At 40.2% G+C, this 26,117-nt stretch overlaps 9 non-coding genes across 9 annotated transcripts; all 9 read left to right on the top strand.

Annotated features, from left to right (window-relative positions):
• The first annotated feature begins 850 nt into the window (after positions 1 to 850).
• Positions 851 to 923, top strand: trnav-cac. The gene has a single exon. It is a non-coding gene; the product is annotated as a tRNA-Val (tRNA).
• Positions 924 to 4,096: 3,173 nt separating this feature from the next.
• trnav-aac lies at positions 4,097 to 4,169 on the top strand. Its single transcript has one exon. It is a non-coding gene; the product is annotated as a tRNA-Val (tRNA).
• A 2,399-nt stretch (positions 4,170 to 6,568) lies between these two features.
• trnav-cac lies at positions 6,569 to 6,641 on the top strand. The gene has a single exon. It is a non-coding gene; the product is annotated as a tRNA-Val (tRNA).
• A 3,187-nt stretch (positions 6,642 to 9,828) lies between these two features.
• Positions 9,829 to 9,901, top strand: trnav-aac. The gene has a single exon. It is a non-coding gene; the product is annotated as a tRNA-Val (tRNA).
• A 3,529-nt stretch (positions 9,902 to 13,430) lies between these two features.
• On the top strand, positions 13,431 to 13,503 carry trnav-cac. The gene has a single exon. It is a non-coding gene; the product is annotated as a tRNA-Val (tRNA).
• A 3,183-nt stretch (positions 13,504 to 16,686) lies between these two features.
• Positions 16,687 to 16,759, top strand: trnav-aac. The gene has a single exon. It is a non-coding gene; the product is annotated as a tRNA-Val (tRNA).
• Positions 16,760 to 19,154: 2,395 nt separating this feature from the next.
• On the top strand, positions 19,155 to 19,227 carry trnav-cac. Its single transcript has one exon. It is a non-coding gene; the product is annotated as a tRNA-Val (tRNA).
• Positions 19,228 to 22,414: 3,187 nt separating this feature from the next.
• On the top strand, positions 22,415 to 22,487 carry trnav-aac. The gene has a single exon. It is a non-coding gene; the product is annotated as a tRNA-Val (tRNA).
• A 2,395-nt stretch (positions 22,488 to 24,882) lies between these two features.
• On the top strand, positions 24,883 to 24,955 carry trnav-cac. The gene has a single exon. It is a non-coding gene; the product is annotated as a tRNA-Val (tRNA).
• The last annotated feature ends 1,162 nt before the right edge of the window (positions 24,956 to 26,117 follow it).

The raw sequence follows: 26,117 nt of genomic DNA on the forward strand, positions 1-26,117 counted from the left end.
AGTGCATGGAGAATGCTGTTATTTCTATTGGATAAAAGAAAGTAGATGCTTTTTCCACTTGGAACCGGCATGTTCGCTCAACCTTATTGATGGTTTCCTTACGCGTAAAGGTGTTGGAATTATGACGGAATTAAGTCAAGGTCAGAATACAGCGAATCTGTAGACAAACCTCCGCCACAACTTCATTTATTTGAGCTCCACGTCAAATGAATAGTGGGTGAATAGCAGGCTATTCTCATGCTCAGATTCGAAAATGCTAATGAGCATCAAAGTAGACATCATGCAAAACTACAAATCCCTGCAAGCTCCTGCACTTCATATCTAGCTGACACATTTGCTAACAGGTATTGTGTCAATTTAAAACTTGTACAAGACAGTTCACAGAATTGTCAATTTAAAGAAATGTAGCCAATTGAGTCATTACTTCATTTAGCTAACATTAGATAGTTAATCCAGAGATTCTTACCTTTGCCTCAATTTGGCAGTCTTGTCCAGATCATCATGGCAATTGTAGTTCTTTATGATAGCCACATTAGCAGCTAATTAGCGTTTCATTTTGGGGGGGTAAATACAGGCGAATATATTTATAAAAGTAACTTTGTCCTAGAGAGATTTACACGGTTACCATGCCAGGGTAAGCCTACAAGAAACACAGCCCTTATTTTAAGTGTTTCTAAAATCACCTATGGGGAAAATGAATGGTGGAAAAACAATTGGAACCATTTCCCTGTTCGACCGCTAGTTTTTATGGATGTTATTACTCTTACTATGGTACTCCAGTTGGAATATTATGGGTGGTAGACTTGTAGGCATTCCTAATGATTTCCATGACTTCGATCCTTTTCTGTCTGTTTCTGTAGTGTAGTGGTTATCACGTTCGCCTCACACGCGAAAGGTCCCCGGTTCAAAACCGGGCGGAAACACATTTTATTGAAACAGGTATGTTGATAACTGAAAAAAAACTAAACAAATACATAGGCCTACAGCATACATAAATAGACACGTCTTGGACATTTCTTTCAATAACCAGAGGCAATGCAATGTTATAAAACCGGTAGTTTGGATCCTGGCTGCTAATTGGTTGATAGCTGTGAGTTAAAGCACCACAATCTCCGCATTCTCCGGGTAGTGCCTGTTAACGGTGCCATTAGATGTATAAATGCGCATCCACTGTCCCACAGCCCAGCCAGTCAATTTATTAACTTAATCTCCCCTGGAAAAAAGCGTCTAGACCAATGGTATTCAAACCTTTTCAGCAGGGACCCCATTTTTTCCTCCAGAATTGGTAGACTTTTTTTCTCGTGATCCCACCCCAAATACAACTTTAAAATCGGTAAAATCAACAAATAACATTTAATTTTTTTCTAATTCTTTCTCAAACATTTCTATATTGTCTGATACAATAATCTGTACTCATAATTTTTTTATCCTAAAAAATAAATATATATAACCCCACTGTAGTTCCCGCTGACTTTAAATACCACTGGTCTAGACAATATTTCCCAATGCTACTAGGCTAGCATATGGTTTGCAACAGTTGGGGTTTGTCTAAACCAGGGTTGTCAAACCCTGTTCCTGGAGAGCTACCCTCCTGTAGGTTTTCGCTCCAACCCCAGGTGTTACTAACCTGATTCATCTTATCAACCTGCTAATTATTAGAATCAGGTGTGCTAGATTAGGGTTGGAGCAAAAACCTACAGGACGGTAGCCTCCAGGAACAGGGTTGGGCAGTCCTGGTCTAAACCTCTGCTGTCTGCCTCTCTGACCTGTGGAAAAATGTTGCTGATTTTTGGTGATCTCCACCCTGCAATGCGTATGAACGTGACCGAGACTGACAGCTTCTCTGAGCCAGGCAAATTCATCTATCAAGGTCATTATAATGGATATATCCAAAGAAATGGCAATAGAATCCAAGGTAAAACCAATGAAAGTACACATCGTTTTCTGTCATTTCAGCTGCTAAATGTGATTGTGTGTTTAGATTTAGTTGGCTGGCTAGCAAAGGAGAAGGAGCTAGCCTGCATAGCTACAGTGCATTCGCAAAGTATTCAGAACCCTTCCTTTTTTCCACATTTTGTTACGTTACAGCCTTATTCTAAAATGGATTAAATAAAAATAAAAAATCTACACACGATACGCTATAATGACAACGCAATCATTTAATAAAAAAAAAAATGTATTTATAAAAACACAAAACAGAAATACCTTATTTACATAAGTATTCAGACCATTTGCTATGAGGCTCGAAGTGGAGCTCAGGAGCATCATTTTTCCATTGCTCATCCTTGAAATGTTTCTACAACTTGATTGGAGTCCACCTGTGGTAAATTAAATTGATTGGACATGATTTGGAAAGGCACACACCTGTCTGTCTATATAGGTCCCACAGTTGACAGTGCATGTCAGAGCATAAACCAAGCCATGAGGTCGAAGGAATTGTCCGTAGAGTTCCGAGACAGGATTGTGTCAAGGCACAGATCTGGGGAAGGGTACCAAAAAATATCTGCAGCATTGAAGGTCCCCAAGAACACAGTGGCTTCCATCATTCTGAAATGGAAGAAGTTTGGAAACCACCAAGACTCTTCCTAGAGCTGGCCGCCCAGCCAAACTGAGCAATCGGTGGAGAAGGGCCTTGGTCAGGAAGGTGACCAAGAACCCGATGGTCACTCTGACAGATCTCCAGAGTTTCTCTGTGGAAATGGGAGAACCTTCCAGAAGGACAACCATCTCTGCAGCACGCCACCAATCAGGACTTTATGGTAGAGTGGCCAGACGGAAGCCACTCCTCAGTAAAAGGCACATGACAGCCCGCTTGGAGTTTGCCAAAAGGCACCTAAAGGACTCTCAGACCATGACAAACAAGATTCTCTTGTCTGATGAAACCAAGATTAAACTCTTTGGCCTGAATGCCAAGTGTCAGGTCTGTAGGAAACCTGGCACCACCCCTATGGTGAATCATGGTGGTGGCAGCATCATGCTGTGGGGATGTTTTTCAGCGGCAGGGACTGAGAGACTAGTCAGGATCGTGGGAAAGATGAACGGAGCAAAGTACAGAGAAATCCTTGATGAAAACCTTCTCCAGAGCGCTCAGGACCTCAGACTGGGGCAAAGGTTCACCTTCCAACAGGACAACGTCCCTAAGCACACAGCCAAGACAACTCAGGAGTGTCTTCGGGACAAGTCTCTGAATGTCCTTCAGTGGCCCAGCCAGAGCCCGGATTTGATCCCGATCGAACATCTCTGGAGAGACCTGAAAATAGCTGTGCAGCAACGCTCCCCATCCAATCTGACAGAGTTTGAGATAATCTGCAGAGAGGAATGGGAGAAACTCCCCAAATACAGGTATGCCAAGCTTGTAGCATCATACCCAAGAAGAATCGAGGCTGTAATCGCTGCCAAAGGTGCTTCAACAAAGTACTGAGTAAAGGGTCTGAATACTTATGTAAATATGATTTTTTCAGTTTTTTATTTTGAATGAATTAGCAAAAAATTCTAAAAACCTGTTTTGGATTTGTCATTATGGGATATTGTGTGTAGATTGATGAGGGAAAAAAACTATTTAATAAGGCTGTAACGTAACAAAATGTGGACAAAGGGGTCTGAATACTTTCCGAATGCACTGTAAATGGTAATGATTTGTTTAGCATAGCAACCATTGAAAATACAATGGTTAGAACGAACTATAAGCCCATTTGGCTAACAACTTCAAAATCTCAGAACTAACAACTGCCGTTTGCCCGGACTATATTGTATGGTGGAAGGATGAAATTAAATTAATTTACTCAATAACGTTTTTATGAAAACATGTCGTTAATCTTTTTAAAAATATGTTGGCAACCATTTTTTTAAAAGCAATAAGGCCCTCAAACCCGGGAATGATCTAGAATAACAATGTCCTAAGAGCTGTTTCCCCGGCCCTTGGCTTCCCCTCAGGCCTAAGAACAGCCCTTATTCAGGAGTTATTCACACGATAATTCCGGGTTCTCAAGCCTTATTGCTTAATTAATGGACTAATTAATTTCTGACTTCATTAGGTTCTGAGAGCACTAAATGTCGCACCCAGGAAAACTCACACCCTGAGTATTCGACTAATTAGGTTTCCGTAGTGTAGTGGTTATCACGTTCGCCTAACACGCGAAAGGTCCCCGGTTCGAGACCGGGCGGAAACACATTTTAACAAATTAGACAGTAAGCCAATGACAGAAAATACAGTAAAAATCGAGTATTCACTTAGGGCCCGATCCTGATTTAGGAATTTGTGCCTTTCCTTTGCATTTTCAGTATTTGGTATTCAGACTGTCCTTTTTCAGTCACATAACGCACTCTGCAGGTGTGCTCGCTTGGGCGCTCTGAATAAACTCAATTAAACCGCTGAAAACTCTCCTACTTGCTGGTCAACAGATTTTCTCTTGGAGTTTTCCTTCAATGGGTTTTTCAGTACATTTATCTTAAGCCATCCCTTTAAATAGGGTGTAACTTTAATTTGAATTTTGTTGACATACTCAATAGAAGACATTCAGAGAACGGGGTCAGATAATAGGGATCAATGAAGGAAAGCCATCTATGCATATTCGTCCCCGTTTTAGCACCAACTGGTAGATTTCAAAATACTTTGACCTTGTAGATTATTTAGGCATATTCACATTTTAGGGGTTAGGAAAGTAAGTATGAATAATGAAAAATGGTTTGGAGAGCCTTTACGCACAACATATATTGATGAATAAAAAATACAGTGGTTTGATTCGTCCTGAAAGTTGTCATATTCAAGTTCAAACCATAATAAATGTATGTGGGAATTACTGACGTGGCTCCCGGTAGTGGCTAAAATGTAACATGATAGAAATGGTAAAATAAAACTGTGAAAAGCCGGGCATATAATCAAAACATTTTAAAGCGCATACATCAACTCGGCAGGTTCAGCCCTACAGAAGCCTATAGATTGGGTCTCCAAATTTCATCTATGCAAATTATGATGGCACACAATTAAAATTCCTTTCTAACCAGCTAATCAAATCATATCAAATGGTATTGGTCACATACACATGTTTAGCAGATGTTATTGCGGGTGTAGCGGAAATGCTTGTGTTTCTAGCTCTAACAGTGCAGTGATATCTAACAATTCACAACAATATAAAAGTAAAAGAATGGAATTAAGAAATATATAAATAAATCAAATCAAATCAAAATCAGTATGAAAAAAAAATGTATGCACTCACTAAGTGTATGTTGTTCTGGATAAGAGTGTCTGCTAAATGACTAAAATGTAAATGTAAAAATGTAAATATTAGGACGAGCATTGTCGGAGGTGGCATAGACTAAAATACAGTAGAATAGAATACAGTATATACATATGAGATGAGTAAAGCAAAAATATGTAAACATTATTAAAGTGACTAGTGTTCCATTATTAAAGTGGCCAGTGATTTCAAATCTATGTGTATAGGGCAGCAGCCTCTAAGGTGCAGGGTTATGTAACCGGGTGGGAGCCGCCTGCACAGCTATTTATATCCAATTTAACTGTGGAAAAGGGGCCGCAATACATGTCATGTTGATATGAATTTCAGTTTGCTTCCATATGGCTGGTTTCACATTCGTCACCAGTTATCATAAGGAAAAACTATCTAAAACAATTGCTATGTGTATTTGCAATCCCCTTCTCCAAACGGATAACTCATTTATCTAGCTCTTATCAATAGCTCTTATCAATTTATAAATTACAGTGCATGGAGAATGCTGTTATTTCTATTGGATAAAAGAAAGTAGATGCTTTTTCCACTTGGAACCGGCATGTTCGCTCAACCTTATGGATGGTTTCCTTACGCGTAAAGGTGTTGGAATTATGACGGAATTAAGTCAAGGTCAGAATACAGCGAATCTGTAGACAAACCTCTGCCACAACTTCATTTATTTGAGCTCCACGTCAAATGAATAGTGGGTGAATAGCAGGCTATTCTCATGCTCAGATTCGAAAATGCTAATGAGCATCAAAGTAGACATCATGCAAAACTACAAATCCCTGCAAGCTCCTGCACTTCATATCTAGCTGACACATTTGCTAACAGGTATTGTGTCAATTTAAAACTTGTACAAGACAGTTCACAGAATTGTCAATTTAAAGAAATGTAGCCAATTGAGTCATTACTTCATTTAGCTAACATTAGATAGTTAATCCAGAGATTCTTACCTTTGCCTCAATTCGGCAGTCTTGTCCAGATCATCATGGCAATTGTAGTTCTTTATGATAGCCACATTAGCAGCTAATTAGCGTTTCATTTTGGGGGGTAAATACAGGCGAATATATTTATAAAAGTAACTTTGTCCTAGAGAGATTTACACGGTTACCATGCCAGGGTAAGCCTACAAGAAACACAGCCCTTATTTTAAGTGTTTCTAAAATCACCTATGGGGGAAAATGAATGGTGGAAAAACAATTGGAACCATTTCCCTGTTCGACCGCTAGTTTTTATGGATGTTATTACTCTTACTATGGTACTCCAGTTGGAATATTATGGGTGGTAGACTTGTAGGCATTCCTAATGATTTCCATGACTTCGATCCTTTTCTGTCTGTTTCCGTAGTGTAGTGGTTATCACGTTCGCCTCACACGCGAAAGGTCCCCGGTTCGAAACCGGGCGGAAACATGTTTTATTGAAACAGGTATGTTGATAACTGAAAAAAACTAAACAAATAGATAGGCCTACAGCATACATAAATAGACACGTCTTGGACATTTCTTTCAATAACCAGAGGCAATGCAATGTTATAAAACCGGTAGTTTGGATCCTGGCTGCTAATTGGTTGATAGCAGGGAGTTAAAGCACCACAATCCCCGCATTCTCCGGGTAGGGCCTGTTAACGGTGCCATTAGATGTATAAATGCGCATCCACTGTCCCACAGCCCAGCCAGTCAATTTATTAACTTAATCTCCCCCTGGAAAAAAGCGTCTAGGCCAATGGTATTCAAACCTTTTCAGCAGGGACCCCATTTTTTCCTCCAGAATTGGTAGACTTTTTTCTCGTGATCCCACCCCAAATACAACTTTAAAATCGGGTAAAATCAACAAATAACATTTAATTACTCAATACAATTATTTTTTTCTAATTCTTTCTCAAACATTTCTATATTGTCTCATACAATAATCTGTACTCATAATTTTTTTATCCTAAAAAATAAATATATATAACCCCACTGTAGTTCCCGCTGACTTTAAATACCACTGGTCTAGACAATATTTCCCAATGCTACTAGGCTAGCATATGGTTTGCAACAGTTGGGGTTTGTCTAAACCAGGGTTGTCAAACCCTGTTCCTGGAGAGCTACCCTCCTGTGGGTTTTCGCTCCAACCCCAGGTGTTACTAACCTGATTCATCTTATCAACCTGCTAATTATTAGAATCAGGTGTGCTAGATTAGGGTTGGAGCAAAAACCTACAGGACGGTAGCTCTCCAGGAACAGGGTTGGGCAGTCCTGGTCTAAACCTTGCTGTCTGCCTCTCTGACCTGTGGAAAAATGTTGCTGATTTTTGGTGATCTCCACCCTGCAATGTGTATGAACGTGACGAGACTGACAGCTTCTCTGAGCCAGGCAAATTCATCTATCAAGGTCATTATAATGGATATATCCAAAGAAATGGCAATAGAATCCAAGGTAAAACCAATGAAAGTACACATCGTTTTCTGTCATTTCAGCTGCTAAATGTGATTGTGTGTTTAGATTTAGTTGGCTGGCTAGCAAAGGAGAAGGAGCTAGCCTGCATAGCTACAGTGCATTCGCAAAGTATTCAGACCCCTTCCCTTTTTTCCACATTTTGTTACGTTACAGCCTTATTCTAAAATGGATTAAATAAAAATAAAAAATCTACACACGATACGCTATAATGACAACGCAATCATTTAATAAAAAAAAAATGTATTTATAAAAACACAAAACAGAAATACCTTATTTACATAAGTATTCAGACCCTTTGCTATGAGGCTCGAAGTGGAGCTCAGGAGCATCATTTTTCCATTGCTCATCCTTGAGATGTTTCTACAACTTGATTGGAGTCCACCTGTGGTAAATTAAATTGATTGGACATGATTTGGAAAGGCACACACCTGTCTGTCTATATAGGTCCCACAGTTGACAGTGCATGTCAGAGCATAAACCAAGCCATGAGGTCGAAGGAATTGTCCGTAGAGTTCCGAGACAGGATTGTGTCAAGGCACAGATCTGGGGAAGGGTACCAAAAATATCTGCAGCATTGAAGGTCCCCAAGAACACAGTGGCTTCCATCATTCTGAAATGGAAGAAGTTTGGAACCACCAAGACTCTTCCTAGAGCTGGCCGCCCAGCCAAACTGAGCAATCGGTGGAGAAGGGCCTTGGTCAGGAAGGTGACCAAGAACCCGATGGTCACTCTGACAGATCTCCAGAGTTTCTCTGTGGAAATGGGAGAACCTTCCAGAAGGACAACCATCTCTGCAGCACGCCACCAATCAGGACTTTATGGTAGAGTGGCCAGACGGAAGCCACTCCTCAGTAAAAGGCACATGACAGCCCGCTTGGAGTTTGCCAAAAGGCACCTAAAGGACTCTCAGACCATGACAAACAAGATTCTCTTGTCTGATGAAACCAAGATTAAACTCTTTGGCCTGAATGCCAAGTGTCAGGTCTGTAGGAAACCTGGCACCACCCCTATGGTGAATCATGGTGGTGGCAGCATCATGCTGTGGGGATGTTTTTTCAGCGGCAGGGACTGAGAGACTAGTCAGGATCGTGGGAAAGATGAACAGAGCAAAGTACAGAGAAATCCTTGATGAAAACCTTCTCCAGAGCGCTCAGGACCTCAGACTGGGGCAAAGGTTCACCTTCCAACAGGACAACGTCCCTAAGCACACAGCCAAGACAACTCAGGAGTGTCTTCGGGACAAGTCTCTGAATGTCCTTCAGTGGCCCAGCCAGAGCCCGGATTTGATCCCGATCGAACATCTCTGGAGAGACCTGAAAATAGCTGTGCAGCAACGCTCCCCATCCAATCTGACAGAGTTTGAGATAATCTGCAGAGAGGAATGGGAGAAACTCCCCAAATACAGGTATGCCAAGCTTGTAGCATCATACCCAAGAAGAATCGAGGCTGTAATCGCTGCCAAAGGTGCTTCAACAAAGTACTGAGTAAAGGGTCTGAATACTTATGTAAATATGATTTTTCAGTTTTTTATTTTGAATGAATTAGCAAAAAATTCTAAAAACCTGTTTTGGATTTGTCATTATGGGATATTGTGTGTAGATTGATGAGGGAAAAAAACTATTTAATAAGGCTGTAACGTAACAAAATGTGGACAAAGGGGGTCTGAATACTTTCCGAATGCACTGTAAATGGTAATGATTTGTTTAGCATAGCAACCATTGAAAATACAATGGTTAGAACGAACTATAAGCCCATTTGGCTAACAACTTCAAAATCTCAGAACTAACAACTGCCGTTTGCCCGGACTATATTGTATGGTGGAAGGATGAAATTAAATTAATTTACTCAATAACGTTTTTATGAAAACATGTCGTTAATCTTTTTAAAAATATGTTGGCAACCATTTTTCTAAAAGCAATAAGGCCCTCAAACCCGGGAATGATCTAGAATAACAATGTCCTAAGAGCTGTTTCCCCGGCCCTTGGCTTCCCCTCAGGCCTAAGAACAGCCCTTATTCAGGAGTTATTCACACGATAATTCCGGGTTTTCAAGCCTTATTGCTTAATTAATGGACTAATTAATTTCTGACTTCATTAGGTTCTGAGAGCACTAAATGTCGCACCCAGGAAAACTCACACCCTGAGTATTCGACTAATTAGGTTTCCGTAGTGTAGTGGTTATCACGTTCGCCTAACACGCGAAAGGTCCCCGGTTCGAGACCGGGCGGAAACACATTTTAACAAATTAGACAGTAAGCCAATGACAGAAAATACAGTAAAAAATCGAGTATTCACTTAGGGCCCGATCCTGATTTAGGAATTTGTGCCTTTCCTTTGCATTTTCAGTATTTGGTATTCAGACTGTCCTTTTTCAGTCACATAACGCACTCTGCAGGTGTGCTCGCTTGGGCGCTCTGAATAAACTCAATTAAACCGCTGAAAACTCTCCTACTTGCTGGTCAACAGATTTTCTCTTGGAGTTTTCCTTCAATGGGTTTTTCAGTACATTTATCTTAAGCCATCCCTTTAAATAGGGTGTAACTTTAATTTGAATTTTGTTGACATACTCAATAGAAGACATTCAGAGAACGGGGTCAGATAATAGGGATCAATGAAGGAAAGCCATCTATGCATATTCGTCTCCGTTTTAGCACCAACTGGTAGATTTCAAAATACTTTGACCTTTGTAGATTATTTAGGCATATTCACATTTTAGGGTTAGGAAAGTAAGTATGAATAATGAAAAATGGTTTGGAGAGCCTTTACGCACAACATATATTGATGAATAAAAAATACAGTGGTTTGATTCGTCCTGAAAGTTGTCATATTCAAGTTCAAACCATAATAAATGTATGTGGGAATTACTGACGTGGCTCCCGGTAGTGGCTAAAATGTAACATGATAGAAATGGTAAAATAAAACTGTGAAAAGCCGGGCATATAATCAAAACATTTTAAAGCGCATACATCAACTCGGCAGGTTCAGCCCTACAGAAGCCTATAGATTGGGTCTCCAAATTTCATCTATGCAAATTATGATGGCACACAATTAAAATTCCTTTCTAACCAGCTAATCAAATCATATCAAATGGTATTGGTCACATACACATGTTTAGCAGATGTTATTGCGGGTGTAGCGAAATGCTTGTGTTTCTAGCTCTAACAGTGCAGTGATATCTAACAATTCACAACAATATAAAAGTAAAAGAATGGAATTAAGAAATATATAAATAAATCAAATCAAATCAAAATCAGTATGAAAAAAAAATGTATGCACTCACTAAGTGTATGTTGTTCTGGATAAGAGTGTCTGCTAAATGACTAAAATGTAAATGTAAAAATGTAAATATTAGGACGAGCATTGTCGGAGGTGGCATAGACTAAAATACAGTAGAATAGAATACAGTATATACATATGAGATGAGTAAAGCAAAAATATGTAAACATTATTAAAGTGACTAGTGTTCCATTATTAAAGTGGCCAGTGATTTCAAATCTATGTGTATAGGGCAGCAGCCTCTAAGGTGCAGGGTTATGTAACCGGGTGGGAGCCGCCTGCACAGCTATTTATATCCAATTTAACTGTGGAAAAGGGGGCCGCAATAAATGTCATGTTGATATGAATTTCAGTTTGCTTCCATATGGCTGGTTTCACATTCGTCACCAGGGATCATAAGGAAAAACTATCTAAAACAATTGCTATGTGTATTTGCAATCCCCTTCTCCAAACGGATAACTCATTTATCTAGCTCTTATCAATAGCTCTTATCAATTTATAAATTACAGTGCATGGAGAATGCTGTTATTTCTATTGGATAAAAGAAAGTAGATGCTTTTTCCACTTGGAACCGGCATGTTCGCTCAACCTTATGGATGGTATCCTTACGCGTAAAGGTGTTGGAATTATGACGGGAATTAAGTCAAGGTCAGAATACAGCGAATCTGTAGACAAACCTCTGCCACAACTTCATTTATTTGAGCTCCACGTCAAATGAATAGTGGGTGAATAGCAGGCTATTCTCATGCTCAGATTCGAAAATGCTAATGAGCATCAAAGTAGACATCATGCAAAACTACAAATCCCTGCAAGCTCCTGCACTTCATATCAAATCAAATCAAATTGTATTGGTCACATGCGCCGAATACAACAGGTGCAGACATTACAGTGAAATGCTTACTTACAGCCCTTAACCAACAGTGCATTTATTTTAAACAAAAAAGTAAGAGAATAAAACAACAACAAAAAAAAGTGTTGAGAAAAAAGAGCAGAAGTAAAATAAAGTGACAGTAGGGAGGCTATATATACAGGGGGTACCGTTGCAGAGTCAATGTGCGGGGGCACCGGCTAGTTGAGGTAGTTGAGGTAATATGTACATGTGGGTAGAGTTAAAGTGACTATGCATAAATACTTAACAGAGTAGCAGCAGCGTAAAAAGGATGGGGTGGGGGGCAGTGCAAATAGTCCGGGTAGCCATGATTAGCTGTTCAGAGTCTTATGGCTTGGGGGTAGAAGCTGTTGAGAAGTATTTTGGACCTAGACTTGGCACTCCGGTACCGCTTGCCGTGCGGTAGCAGAGAGAACAGTCTATGACTAGGGTGGCTGGAGTCTTTGACAATTTTGAGGGCCTTCCTCTGACACCGCCTGGTATAGAGGTCCTGGATGGCAGGAAGCTTTGCCCCTGTGATGTACTGGGCCGTACGCACTACCCTCTGTAGTGCCTTGCGGTCGGAGGCCAAGCAGTTGCCATACCAGGCGGTGATGCAACCAGTCAGGATGTCTCGATGGTGCAGCTGTAGAATTTTTTGAGGCTCTGAGGACCCATGCCAAATCTTTTTAGTCTCCTGAGGGGGAATAGGCTTTGTCGTGCCTCTTCACGACTGTCTTGGTGTGTTTGGACCATGATAGTTCGTTGGTGATGTGGACACCAAGGAACTTGAAGCTCTCAACCTTTTCCACTACAGCCCCGTCGATGAGAATGGGGGCGTGCTCAGTCCTCTTTTTTTTCCTGTAGTCCACAATCATCTCCTTTGTCTTGGTTACGTTGAGGAGAGGTTGTTGTCCTGGCACCACACAGCCAGATCTCTGACCTCCTCCCCTATAGGCTGTCTCATCGTTGTCGGTGATCAGGCCTACCACTGTTGTGTCGTCGGCAAACTTAATGATGGTGTTGGAGTCGTGCCTGGCCATGCAGTCATGGGTGAACAGAGAGTACAGGAGGGGACTGAGCACGCATATCTAGCTGACACATTTGCTAACAGGTATTGTGTCAATTTAAAACTTGTACAAGACAGTTCACAGAATTGTCAATTTAAAGAAATGTAGCCAATTGAGTCATTACTTCATTTAGCTAACATTAGATAGTTAATCCAGAGATTCTTACCTTTGCCTCAATTCGGCAGTCTTGTCCAGATCATCATGGCAATTGTAGTTCTTTATGATAGCCACATTAGCAGCTAATTAGCGTTTCATTTTGGGGGGTAAATACAGGCGAATATATTTATAAAAGTAACTTTGTCCTAAGAGATTTACACGGTTACCATGCCAGGGTAAGCCTACAAGAAACACAGCCCTTATTTTAAGTGTTTCTAAAATCACCTATGGGGAAAATGAATGGTGGAAAAACAATTGGAACCATTTCCCTGTTCGACCGCTAGTTTTTATGGATGTTATTACTCTTACTATGGTACTCCAGTTGGAATATTATGGGTGGTAGACTTGTAGGCATTCCTAATGATTTCCATGACTTCGATCCTTTTCTGTCTGTTTCCGTAGTGTAGTGGTTATCACGTTCGCCTCACACGCGAAAGGTCCCCGGTTCGAAACCGGGCGGAAACATGTTTTATTGAAACAGGTATGTTGATAACTGAAAAAAACTAAACAAATAGATAGGCCTACAGCATACATAAATAGACACGTCTTGGACATTTCTTTCAATAACCAGAGGCAATGCAATGTTATAAAACCGGTAGTTTGGATCCTGGCTGCTAATTGGTTGATAGCAGGGAGTTAAAGCACCACAATCCCCGCATTCTCCGGGTAGGGCCTGTTAACGGTGCCATTAGATGTATAAATGCGCATCCACTGTCCCACAGCCCAGCCAGTCAATTTATTAACTTAATCTCCCCTGGAAAAAAGCGTCTAGGCCAATGGTATTCAAACCTTTTCAGCAGGGACCCCATTTTTCCTCCAGAATTGGTAGACTTTTTTTCTCGTGATCCCACCCCAAATACAACATTAAAATCGGTAAAATCAACAAATAACATTTAATTACTCAATACAATTATTTTTTTCTAATTCTTTCTCAAACATTTCTATATTGTCTCATACAATAATCTGTACTCATAATTTTTTTATCCTAAAAAATAAATATATATAACCCCACTGTAGTTCCCGCTGACTTTAAATACCACTGGTCTAGACAATATTTCCCAATGCTACTAGGCTAGCATATGGTTTGCAACAGTTGGGGTTTGTCTAAACCAGGGTTGTCAAACCCTGTTCCTGGAGAGCTACCCTCCTGTAGGTTTTCGCTCCAACCCCAGGTGTTACTAACCTGATTCATCTTATCAACCTGCTAATTATTAGAATCAGGTGTGCTAGATTAGGGTTGGAGCAAAAACCTACAGGACGGTAGCTCTCCAGGAACAGGGTTGGGCAGTCCTGGTCTAAACCTTGCTGTCTGCCTCTCTGACCTGTGGAAAAATGTTGCTGATTTTTGGTGATCTCCACCCTGCAATGCGTATGAACGTGATCGAGACTGACAGCTTCTCTGAGCCAGGCAAATTCATCTATCAAGGTCATTATAATGGATATATCCAAAGAAATGGCAATAGAATCCAAGGTAAAACCAATGAAAGTACACATCGTTTTCTGTCATTTCAGCTGCTAAATGTGATTGTGTGTTTAGATTTAGTTGGCTGGCTAGCAAAGGAGAAGGAGCTAGCCTGCATAGCTACAGTGCATTCGCAAAGTATTCAGACCCCTTCCTTTTTTCCACATTTTGTTACGTTAGCCTTATTCTAAAATGGATTAAATAAAAATAAAAAATCTACACACGATACGCTATAATGACAACGCAATCATTTAATAAAAAAAAAAATGTATTTATAAAAACACAAAACAGAAATACCTTATTTACATAAGTATTCAGACCCTTTGCTATGAGGCTCGAAGTGGAGCTCAGGAGCATCATTTTTCCATTGCTCATCCTTGAGATGTTTCTACAACTTGATTGGAGTCCACCTGTGGTAAATTAAATTGATTGGACATGATTTGGAAAGGCACACACCTGTCTGTCTATATAGGTCCCACAGTTGACAGTGCATGTCAGAGCATAAACCAAGCCATGAGGTCGAAGGAATTGTCCGTAGAGTTCGAGACAGGATTGTGTCAAGGCACAGATCTGGGGAAGGGTACCAAAAAATATCTGCAGCATTGAAGGTCCCCAAGAACACAGTGGCTTCCATCATTCTGAAATGGAAGAAGTTTGGAACCACCAAGACTCTTCCTAGAGCTGGCCGCCCAGCCAAACTGAGCAATCGGTGGAGAAGGGCCTTGGTCAGGAAGGTGACCAAGAACCCGATGGTCACTCTGACAGATCTCCAGAGTTTCTCTGTGGAAATGGGAGAACCTTCCAGAAGGACAACCATCTCTGCAGCACGCCACCAATCAGGACTTTATGGTAGAGTGGCCAGACGGAAGCCACTCCTCAGTAAAAGGCACATGACAGCCCGGCTTGGAGTTTGCCAAAAGGCACCTAAAGGACTCTCAGACCATGACAAACAAGATTCTCTTGTCTGATGAAACCAAGATTAAACTCTTTGGCCTGAATGCCAAGTGTCAGGTCTGTAGGAAACCTGGCACCACCCCTATGGTGAATCATGGTGGTGGCAGCATCATGCTGTGGGGATGTTTTTCAGCGGCAGGGACTGAGAGACTAGTCAGGATCGTGGGAAAGATGAACAGAGCAAAGTACAGAGAAATCCTTGATGAAAACCTTCTCCAGAGCGCTCAGGACCTCAGACTGGGGCAAAGGTTCACCTTCCAACAGGACAACGTCCCTAAGCACACAGCCAAGACAACTCAGGAGTGTCTTCGGGACAAGTCTCTGAATGTCCTTCAGTGGCCCAGCCAGAGCCCGATTTGATCCCGATCGAACATCTCTGGAGAGACCTGAAAATAGCTGTGCAGCAACGCTCCCCATCCAATCTGACAGAGTTTGAGATAATCTGCAGAGAGGAATGGGAGAAACTCCCCCAAATACAGGTATGCCAAGCTTGTAGCATCATACCCAAGAAGAATCGAGGCTGTAATCGCTGCCAAAGGTGCTTCAACAAAGTACTGAGTAAAGGGTCTGAATACTTATGTAAATATGATTTTTCAGTTTTTTATTTTGAATGAATTAGCAAAAAATTCTAAAAACCTGTTTTGGATTTGTCATTATGGGATATTGTGTGTAGATTGATGAGGGAAAAAAACTATTTAATAAGGCTGTAACGTAACAAAATGTGGACAAAGGGGGTCTGAATACTTTCCGAATGCACTGTAAATGGTAATGATTTGTTTAGCATAGCAACCATTGAAAATACAATGGTTAGAACGAACTATAAGCCCATTTGGCTAACAACTTCAAAATCTCAGAACTAACAACTGCCGTTTGCCCGGACTATATTGTATGGTGGAAGGATGAAATTAAATTAATTTACTCAATAACGTTTTTATGAAAACATGTCGTTAATCTTTAAAAAAATATGTTGGCAACCATTTTCTAAAAGCAATAAGGCCCTCAAACCCGGGAATGATCTAGAATAACAATGTCCTAAGAGCTGTTTCCCCGGCCCTTGGCTTCCCCTCAGGCCTAAGAACAGCCCTTATTCAGGAGTTATTACACGATAATTCCCGGGTTCTCAAGCCTTATTGCTTAATTAATGGACTAAGTAATTTCTGACTTCATTAGGTTCTGAGAGCACTAAATGTCGCACCCATGAAAACTCACACCCTGAGTATTCGACTAATTAGGTTTCCGTAGTGTAGTGGTTATCACGTTCGCCTAACACGCGAAAGGTCCCCGGTTCGAGACCGGGCGGAAACACATTTTAACAAATTAGACAGTAAGCCAATGACAGAAAATACAGTAAAAATCGAGTATTCACTTAGGGCCCGATCCTGATTTAGGAATTTGTGCCTTTTCTTTGCATTTTCAGTATTTGGTATTCAGACTGTCCTTTTTCAGTCACATAACGCACTCTGCAGGTGTGCTCGCTTGGGCGCTCTGAATAAACTCAATTAAACCGCTGAAAACTCTCCTACTTGCTGGTCAACAGATTTTCTCTTGGAGTTTTCCTTCAATGGGTTTTTTCAGTACATTTATCTTAAGCCATCCCTTTAAATAGGGTGTAACTTTAATTTGAATTTTGTTGACATACTCAATAGAAGACATTCAGAGAACGGGGTCAGATAATAGGGATCAATGAAGGAAAGCCATCTATGCATATTCGTCTCCGTTTTAGCACCAACTGGTAGATTTCAAAATACTTTGACCTTGTAGATTATTTAGGCATATTCACATTTTAGGGTTAGGAAAGTAAGTATGAATAATGAAAAATGGTTTGGAGAGCCTTTACGCACAACATATATTGATGAATAAAAAATACAGTGGTTTGATTCGTCCTGAAAGTTGTCATATTCAAGTTCAAACCATAATAAATGTATGTGGGAATTACTGACGTGGCTCCCGGTAGTGGCTAAAATGTAACATGATAGAAATGGTAAAATAAAACTGTGAAAAGCCGGGCATATAATCAAAACATTTTAAAGCGCATACATCAACTCGGCAGGTTCAGCCCTACAGAAGCCTATAGATTGGGTCTCCAAATTTCATCTATGCAAATTATGATGGCACACAATTAAAATTCCTTTCTAACCAGCTAATCAAATCATATCAAATGGTATTGGTCACATACACATGTTTAGCAGATGTTATTGCGGGTGTAGCGAAATGCTTGTGTTTCTAGCTCTAACAGTGCAGTGATATCTAACAATTCACAACAATATAAAAGTAAAAGAATGGAATTAAGAAATATATAAATAAATCAAATCAAATCAAAATCAGTATGAAAAAAAAGTATGCACTCACTAAGTGTATGTTGCTCTGGATAAGAGTGTCTGCTAAATGACTAAAATGTAAATGTAAAAATGTAAATATTAGGACGAGCATTGTCGGAGGTGGCATAGACTAAAATACAGTAGAATAGAATACAGTATATACATATGAGATGAGTAAAGCAAAAATATGTAAACATTATTAAAGTGACTAGTGTTCCATTATTAAAGTGGCCAGTGATTTCAAATCTATGTGTATAGGGCAGCAGCCTCTAAGGTGCAGGGTTATGTAACCGGGTGGGAGCCGCCTGCACAGCTATTTATATCCAATTTAACTGTGGAAAAGGGGCCGCAATACATGTCATGTTGATATGAATTTCAGTTTGCTTCCATATGGCTGGTTTCACATTCGTCACCAGTTATCATAAGGAAAAACTATCTAAAACAATTGCTATGTGTATTTGCAATCCCCTTCTCCAAACGGATAACTCATTTATCTAGCTCTTATCAATAGCTCTTATCAATTTATAAATTACAGTGCATGGAGAATGCTGTTATTTCTATTGGATAAAAGAAAGTAGATGCTTTTTCCACTTGGAACCGGCATGTTCGCTCAACCTTATGGATGGTTTCCTTACGCGTAAAGGTGTTGGAATTATGACGGAATTAAGTCAAGGTCAGAATACAGCGAATCTGTAGACAAACCTCTGCCACAACTTCATTTATTTGAGCTCCACGTCAAATGAATAGTGGGTGAATAGCAGGCTATTCTCATGCTCAGATTCGAAAATGCTAATGAGCATCAAAGTAGACATCATGCAAAACTACAAATCCCTGCAAGCTCCTGCACTTCATATCTAGCTGACACATTTGCTAACAGGTATTGTGTCAATTTAAAACTTGTACAAGACAGTTCACAGAATTGTCAATTTAAAGAAATGTAGCCAATTGAGTCATTACTTCATTTAGCTAACATTAGATAGTTAATCCAGAGATTCTTACCTTTGCCTCAATTCGGCAGTCTTGTCCAGATCATCATGGCAATTGTAGTTCTTTATGATAGCCACATTAGCAGCTAATTAGCGTTTCATTTTGGGGGGTAAATACAGGCGAATATATTTATAAAAGTAACTTTGTCCTAGAGAGATTTACACGGTTACCATGCCAGGGTAAGCCTACAAGAAACACAGCCCTTATTTTAAGTGTTTCTAAAATCACCTATGGGGAAAATGAATGGTGGAAAAACAATTGGAACCATTTCCCTGTTCGACCGCTAGTTTTTATGGATGTTATTACTCTTACTATGGTACTCCAGTTGGAATATTATGGGTGGTAGACTTGTAGGCATTCCTAATGATTTCCATGACTTCGATCCTTTTCTGTCTGTTTCCGTAGTGTAGTGGTTATCACGTTCGCCTCACACGCGAAAGGTCCCCGGTTCGAAACCGGGCGGAAACATGTTTTATTGAAACAGGTATGTTGATAACTGAAAAAAACTAAACAAATAGATAGGCCTACAGCATACATAAATAGACACGTCTTGGACATTTCTTTCAATAACCAGAGGCAATGCAATGTTATAAAACCGGTAGTTTGGATCCTGGCTGCTAATTGGTTGATAGCAGGGAGTTAAAGCACCACAATCCCCGCATTCTCCGGGTAGGGCCTGTTAACGGTGCCATTAGATGTATAAATGCGCATCCACTGTCCCACAGCCCAGCCAGTCAATTTATTAACTTAATCTCCCCTGGAAAAAAGCGTCTAGGCCAATGGTATTCAAACCTTTTCAGCAGGGACCCCATTTTTTCCTCCAGAATTGGTAGACTTTTTTTCTCGTGATCCCACCCCAAATACAACATTAAAATCGGTAAAATCAACAAATAACATTTAATTACTCAATACAATTATTTTTTTCTAATTCTTTCTCAAACATTTCTATATTGTCTCATACAATAATCTGTACTCATAATTTTTTTATCCTAAAAAATAAATATATATAACCCCACTGTAGTTCCCGCTGACTTTAAATACCACTGGTCTAGACAATATTTCCCAATGCTACTAGGCTAGCATATGGTTTGCAACAGTTGGGGTTTGTCTAAACCAGGGTTGTCAAACCCTGTTCCTGGAGAGCTACCCTCCTGTAGGTTTTCGCTCCAACCCCAGGTGTTACTAACCTGATTCATCTTATCAACCTGCTAATTATTAGAATCAGGTGTGCTAGATTAGGGTTGGAGCAAAAACCTACAGGACGGTAGCTCTCCAGGAACAGGGTTGGGCAGTCCTGGTCTAAACCTTGCTGTCTGCCTCTCTGACCTGTGGAAAAATGTTGCTGATTTTTGGTGATCTCCACCCTGCAATGCGTATGAACGTGACGAGACTGACAGCTTCTCTGAGCCAGGCAAATTCATCTATCAAGGTCATTATAATGGATATATCCAAAGAAATGGCAATAGAATCCAAGGTAAAACCAATGAAAGTACACATCGTTTTCTGTCATTTCAGCTGCTAAATGTGATTGTGTGTTTAGATTTAGTTGGCTGGCTAGCAAAGGAGAAGGAGCTAGCCTGCATAGCTACAGTGCATTCGCAAAGTATTCAGACCCCTTCCTTTTTTCCACATTTTGTTACGTTACAGCCTTATTCTAAAATGTATTAAATAAAAATAAAAAAATCTACACACGATACGCTATAATGACAACGCAATCATTTAATAAAAAAAAAAATGTATTTATAAAAACACAAAACAGAAATACCTTATTTACATAAGTATTCAGACCCTTTGCTATGAGGCTCGAAGTGGAGCTCAGGAGCATCATTTTTCCATTGCTCATCCTTGAGATGTTTCTACAACTTGATTGGAGTCCACCTGTGGTAAATTAAATTGATTGGACATGATTTGGAAAGGCACACACCTGTCTGTCATATAGGTCCCACAGTTGACAGTGCATGTCAGAGCATAAACCAAGCCATGAGGTCGAAGGAATTGTCCGTAGAGTTCCGAGACAGGATTGTGTCAAGGCACAGATCTGGGGAAGGGTACCAAAAAATATCTGCAGCATTGAAGGTCCCCAAGAACACAGTGGCTTCCATCATTCTGAAATGGAAGAAGTTTGGAACCACCAAGACTCTTCCTAGAGCTGGCCGCCCAGCCAAACTGAGCAATCGGTGGAGAAGGGCCTTGGTCAGGAAGGTGACCAAGAACCCGATGGTCACTCTGACAGATCTCCAGAGTTTCTCTGTGGAAATGGGAGAACCTTCCAGAAGGACAACCATCTCTGCAGCACGCCACCAATCAGGACTTTATGGTAGAGTGGCCAGACGGAAGCCACTCCTCAGTAAAAGGCACATGACAGCCCGCTTGGAGTTTGCCAAAAGGCACCTAAAGGACTCTCAGACCATGACAAACAAGATTCTCTTGTCTGATGAAACCAAGATTAAACTCTTTGGCCTGAATGCCAAGTGTCAGGTCTGTAGGAAACCTGGCACCACCCCTATGGTGAATCATGGTGGTGGCAGCATCATGCTGTGGGGATGTTTTTCAGCGGCAGGGACTGAGAGACTAGTCAGGATCGTGGGAAAGATGAACGGAGCAAAGTACAGAGAAATCCTTGATGAAAACCTTCTCCAGAGCGCTCAGGACCTCAGACTGGGGCAAAGGTTCACCTTCCAACAGGACAACGTCCCTAAGCACACAGCCAAGACAACTCAGGAGTGTCTTCGGGACAAGTCTCTGAATGTCCTTCAGTGGCCCAGCCAGAGCCCGGATTTGATCCCGATCGAACATCTCTGGAGAGACCTGAAAATAGCTGTGCAGCAACGCTCCCCATCCAATCTGACAGAGTTTGAGATAATCTGCAGAGAGGAATGGGAGAAACTCCCCAAATACAGGTATGCCAAGCTTGTAGCATCATACCCAAGAAGAATCGAGGCTGTAATCGCTGCCAAAGGTGCTTCAACAAAGTACTGAGTAAAGGGTCTGAATACTTATGTAAATATGATTTTTCAGTTTTTTATTTTGAATGAATTAGCAAAAAATTCTAAAAACCTGTTTTGGATTTGTCATTATGGGATATTGTGTGTAGATTGATGAGGGAAAAAAAACTATTTAATAAGGCTGTAACGTAACAAAATGTGGACAAAGGGGTCTGAATACTTTCCGAATGCACTGTAAATGGTAATGATTTGTTTAGCATAGCAACCATTGAAAATACAATGGTTAGAACGAACTATAAGCCCATTTGGCTAACAACTTCAAAATCTCAGAACTAACAACTGCCGTTTGCCCGGACTATATTGTATGGTGGAAGGATGAAATTAAATTAATTTACTCAATAACGTTTTTATGAAAACATGTCGTTAATCTTTTAAAAATATGTTGGCAACCATTTTTTCTAAAAGCAATAAGGCCCTCAAACCCGGGAATGATCTAGAATAACAATGTCCTAAGAGCTGTTTCCCCGGCCCTTGGCTTCCCCTCAGGCCTAAGAACAGCCCTTATTCAGGAGTTATTCACACGATAATTCCCGGGTTCTCAAGCCTTATTGCTTAATTAATGGACTAAGTAATTTCTGACTTCATTAGGTTCTGAGAGCACTAAATGTCGCACCCAGGAAAACTCACACCCTGAGTATTCGACTAATTAGGTTTCCGTAGTGTAGTGGTTATCACGTTCGCCTAACACGCGAAAGGTCCCCGGTTCGAGACCGGGCGGAAACACATTTTAACAAATTAGACAGTAAGCCAATGACAGAAAATACAGTAAAAATCGAGTATTCACTTAGGGCCCGATCCTGATTTAGGAATTTGTGCCTTTCCTTTGCATTTTCAGTATTTGGTATTCAGACTGTCCTTTTTCAGTCACATAACGCACTCTGCAGGTGTGCTCGCTTGGGCGCTCTGAATAAACTCAATTAAACCGCTGAAAACTCTCCTACTTGCTGGTCAACAGATTTTCTCTTGGAGTTTTCCTTCAATGGGTTTTTCAGTACATTTATCTTAAGCCATCCCTTTAAATAGGGTGTAACTTTAATTTGAATTTTGTTGACATACTCAATAGAAGACATTCAGAGAACGGGGTCAGATAATAGGGATCAATGAAGGAAAGCCATCTATGCATATTCGTCTCCGTTTTAGCACCAACTGGTAGATTTCAAAATACTTTGACCTTGTAGATTATTTAGGCATATTCACATTTTAGGGTTAGGAAAGTAAGTATGAATAATGAAAAATGGTTTGGAGAGCCTTTACGCACAACATATATTGATGAATAAAAAATACAGTGGTTTGGTTCGTCCTGAAAGTTGTCATATTCAAGTTCAAACCATAATAAATGTATGTGGGAATTACTGACGTGGCTCCCGGTAGTGGCTAAAATGTAACATGATAGAAATGGTAAAATAAAACTGTGAAAAGCCGGGCATATAATCAAAACATTTTAAAGCGCATACATCAACTCGGCAGGTTCAGCCCTACAGAAGCCTATAGATTGGGTCTCCAAATTTCATCTATGCAAATTATGATGGCACACAATTAAAATTCCTTTCTAACCAGCTAATCAAATCATATCAAATGGTATTGGTCACATACACATGTTTAGCAGATGTTATTGCGGGTGTAGCGAAATGCTTGTGTTTCTAGCTCTAACAGTGCAGTGATATCTAACAATTCACAACAATATAAAAGTAAAAGAATGGAATTAAGAAATATATAAATAAATCAAATCAAATCAAAATCAGTATGAAAAAAAATGTATGCACTCACTAAGTGTATGTTGCTCTGGATAAGAGTGTCTGCTAAATGACTAAAATGTAAATGTAAAAATGTAAATATTAGGACGAGCATTGTCGGAGGTGGCATAGACTAAAATACAGTAGAATAGAATACAGTATATACATATGAGATGAGTAAAGCAAAAATATGTAAACATTATTAAAGTGACTAGTGTTCCATTATTAAAGTGGCCAGTGATTTCAAATCTATGTGTATAGGGCAGCAGCCTCTAAGGTGCAGGGTTATGTAACCGGGTGGGAGCCGCCTGCACAGCTATTTATATCCAATTTAACTGTGGAAAAGGGGCCGCAATACATGTCATGTTGATATGAATTTCAGTTTGCTTCCATATGGCTGGTTTCACATTCGTCACCAGTTATCATAAGGAAAAACTATCTAAAACAATTGCTATGTGTATTTGCAATCCCCTTCTCCAAACGGATAACTCATTTATCTAGCTCTTATCAATAGCTCTTATCAATTTATAAATTACAGTGCATGGAGAATGCTGTTATTTCTATTGGATAAAAGAAAGTAGATGCTTTTTCCACTTGGAACCGGCATGTTCGCTCAACCTTATGGATGGTTTCCTTACGCATAAAGGTGTTGGAATTATGACGGAATTAAGTCAAGGTCAGAATACAGCGAATCTGTAGACAAACCTCTGCCACAACTTCATTTATTTGAGCTCCACGTCAAATGAATAGTGGGTGAATAGCAGGCTATTCTCATGCTCAGATTCGAAAATGCTAATGAGCATCAAAGTAGACATCATGCAAAACTACAAATCCCTGCAAGCTCCTGCACTTCATATCTAGCTGACACATTTGCTAACAGGTATTGTGTCAATTTAAAACTTGTACAAGACAGTTCACAGAATTGTCAATTTAAAGAAATGTAGCCAATTGAGTCATTACTTCATTTAGCTAACATTAGATAGTTAATCCAGAGATTCTTACCTTTGCCTCAATTCGGCAGTCTTGTCCAGATCATCATGGCAATTGTAGTTCTTTATGATAGCCACATTAGCAGCTAATTAGCGTTTCATTTTGGGGGGTAAATACAGGCGAATATATTTATAAAAGTAACTTTGTCCTAGAGAGATTTACACGGTTACCATGCCAGGGTAAGCCTACAAGAAACACAGCCCTTATTTTAAGTGTTTCTAAAATCACCTATGGGGAAAATGAATGGTGGAAAAACAATTGGAACCATTTCCCTGTTCGACCGCTAGTTTTTATGGATGTTATTACTCTTACTATGGTACTCCAGTTGGAATATTATGGGTGGTAGACTTGTAGGCATTCCTAATGATTTCCATGACTTCGATCCTTTTCTGTCTGTTTCCGTAGTGTAGTGGTTATCACGTTCGCCTCACACGCGAAAGGTCCCCGGTTCGAAACCGGGCGGAAACATGTTTTATTGAAACAGGTATGTTGATAACTGAAAAAAAACTAAACAAATAGATAGGCCTACAGCATACATAAATAGACACGTCTTGGACATTTCTTTCAATAACCAGAGGCAATGCAATGTTATAAAACCGGTAGTTTGGATCCTGGCTGCTAATTGGTTGATAGCAGGGAGTTAAAGCACCACAATCCCCGCATTCTCCGGGTAGGGCCTGTTAACGGTGCCATTAGATGTATAAATGCGCATCCACTGTCCCACAGCCCAGCCAGTCAATTTATTAACTTAATCTCCCCTGGAAAAAAGCGTCTAGGCCAATGGTATTCAAACCTTTTCAGCAGGGACCCCATTTTTTTTTTTTTTTTTGGTAGACTTTTTTTCTCGTGATCCCACCCCAAATACAACTTTAAAATCGGTAAAATCAACAAATAACATTTAATTACTCAATACAATTATTTTTTTCTAATTCTTTCTCAAACATTTCTATATTGTCTCATACAATAATCTGTACTCATAATTTTTTTATCCTAAAAAATAAATATATATAACCCCACTGTAGTTCCCGCTGACTTTAAATACCACTGGTCTAGACAATATTTCCCAATGCTACTAGGCTAGCATATGGTTTGCAACAGTTGGGGTTTGTCTAAACCAGGGTTGTCAAACCCTGTTCCTGAGAGCTACCCTCCTGTAGGTTTTCGCTCCAACCCCAGGTGTTACTAACCTGATTCATCTTATCAACCTGCTAATTATTAGAATCAGGTGTGCTAGATTAGGGTTGGAGCAAAAACCTACAGGACGGTAGCTCTCCAGGAACAGGGTTGGGCAGTCCTGGTCTAAACCTTGCTGTCTGCCTCTCTGACCTGTGGAAAAATGTTGCTGATTTTTGGTGATCTCCACCCTGCAATGCGTATGAACGTGACGAGACTGACAGCTTCTCTGAGCCAGGCAAATTCATCTATCAAGGTCATTATAATGGATATATCCAAAGAAATGGCAATAGAATCCAAGGTAAAACCAATGAAAGTACACATCGTTTTCTGTCATTTCAGCTGCTAAATGTGATTGTGTGTTTAGATTTAGTTGGCTGGCTAGCAAAGGAGAAGGAGCTAGCCTGCATAGCTACAGTGCATTCGCAAAGTATTCAGACCCCTTCCTTTTTTCCAC

This window comes from Coregonus clupeaformis, unplaced genomic scaffold (genome assembly GCF_020615455.1).
Source record: "Coregonus clupeaformis isolate EN_2021a unplaced genomic scaffold, ASM2061545v1 scaf1449, whole genome shotgun sequence".
Lineage (NCBI taxonomy): Eukaryota > Metazoa > Chordata > Actinopteri > Salmoniformes > Salmonidae > Coregonus > Coregonus clupeaformis.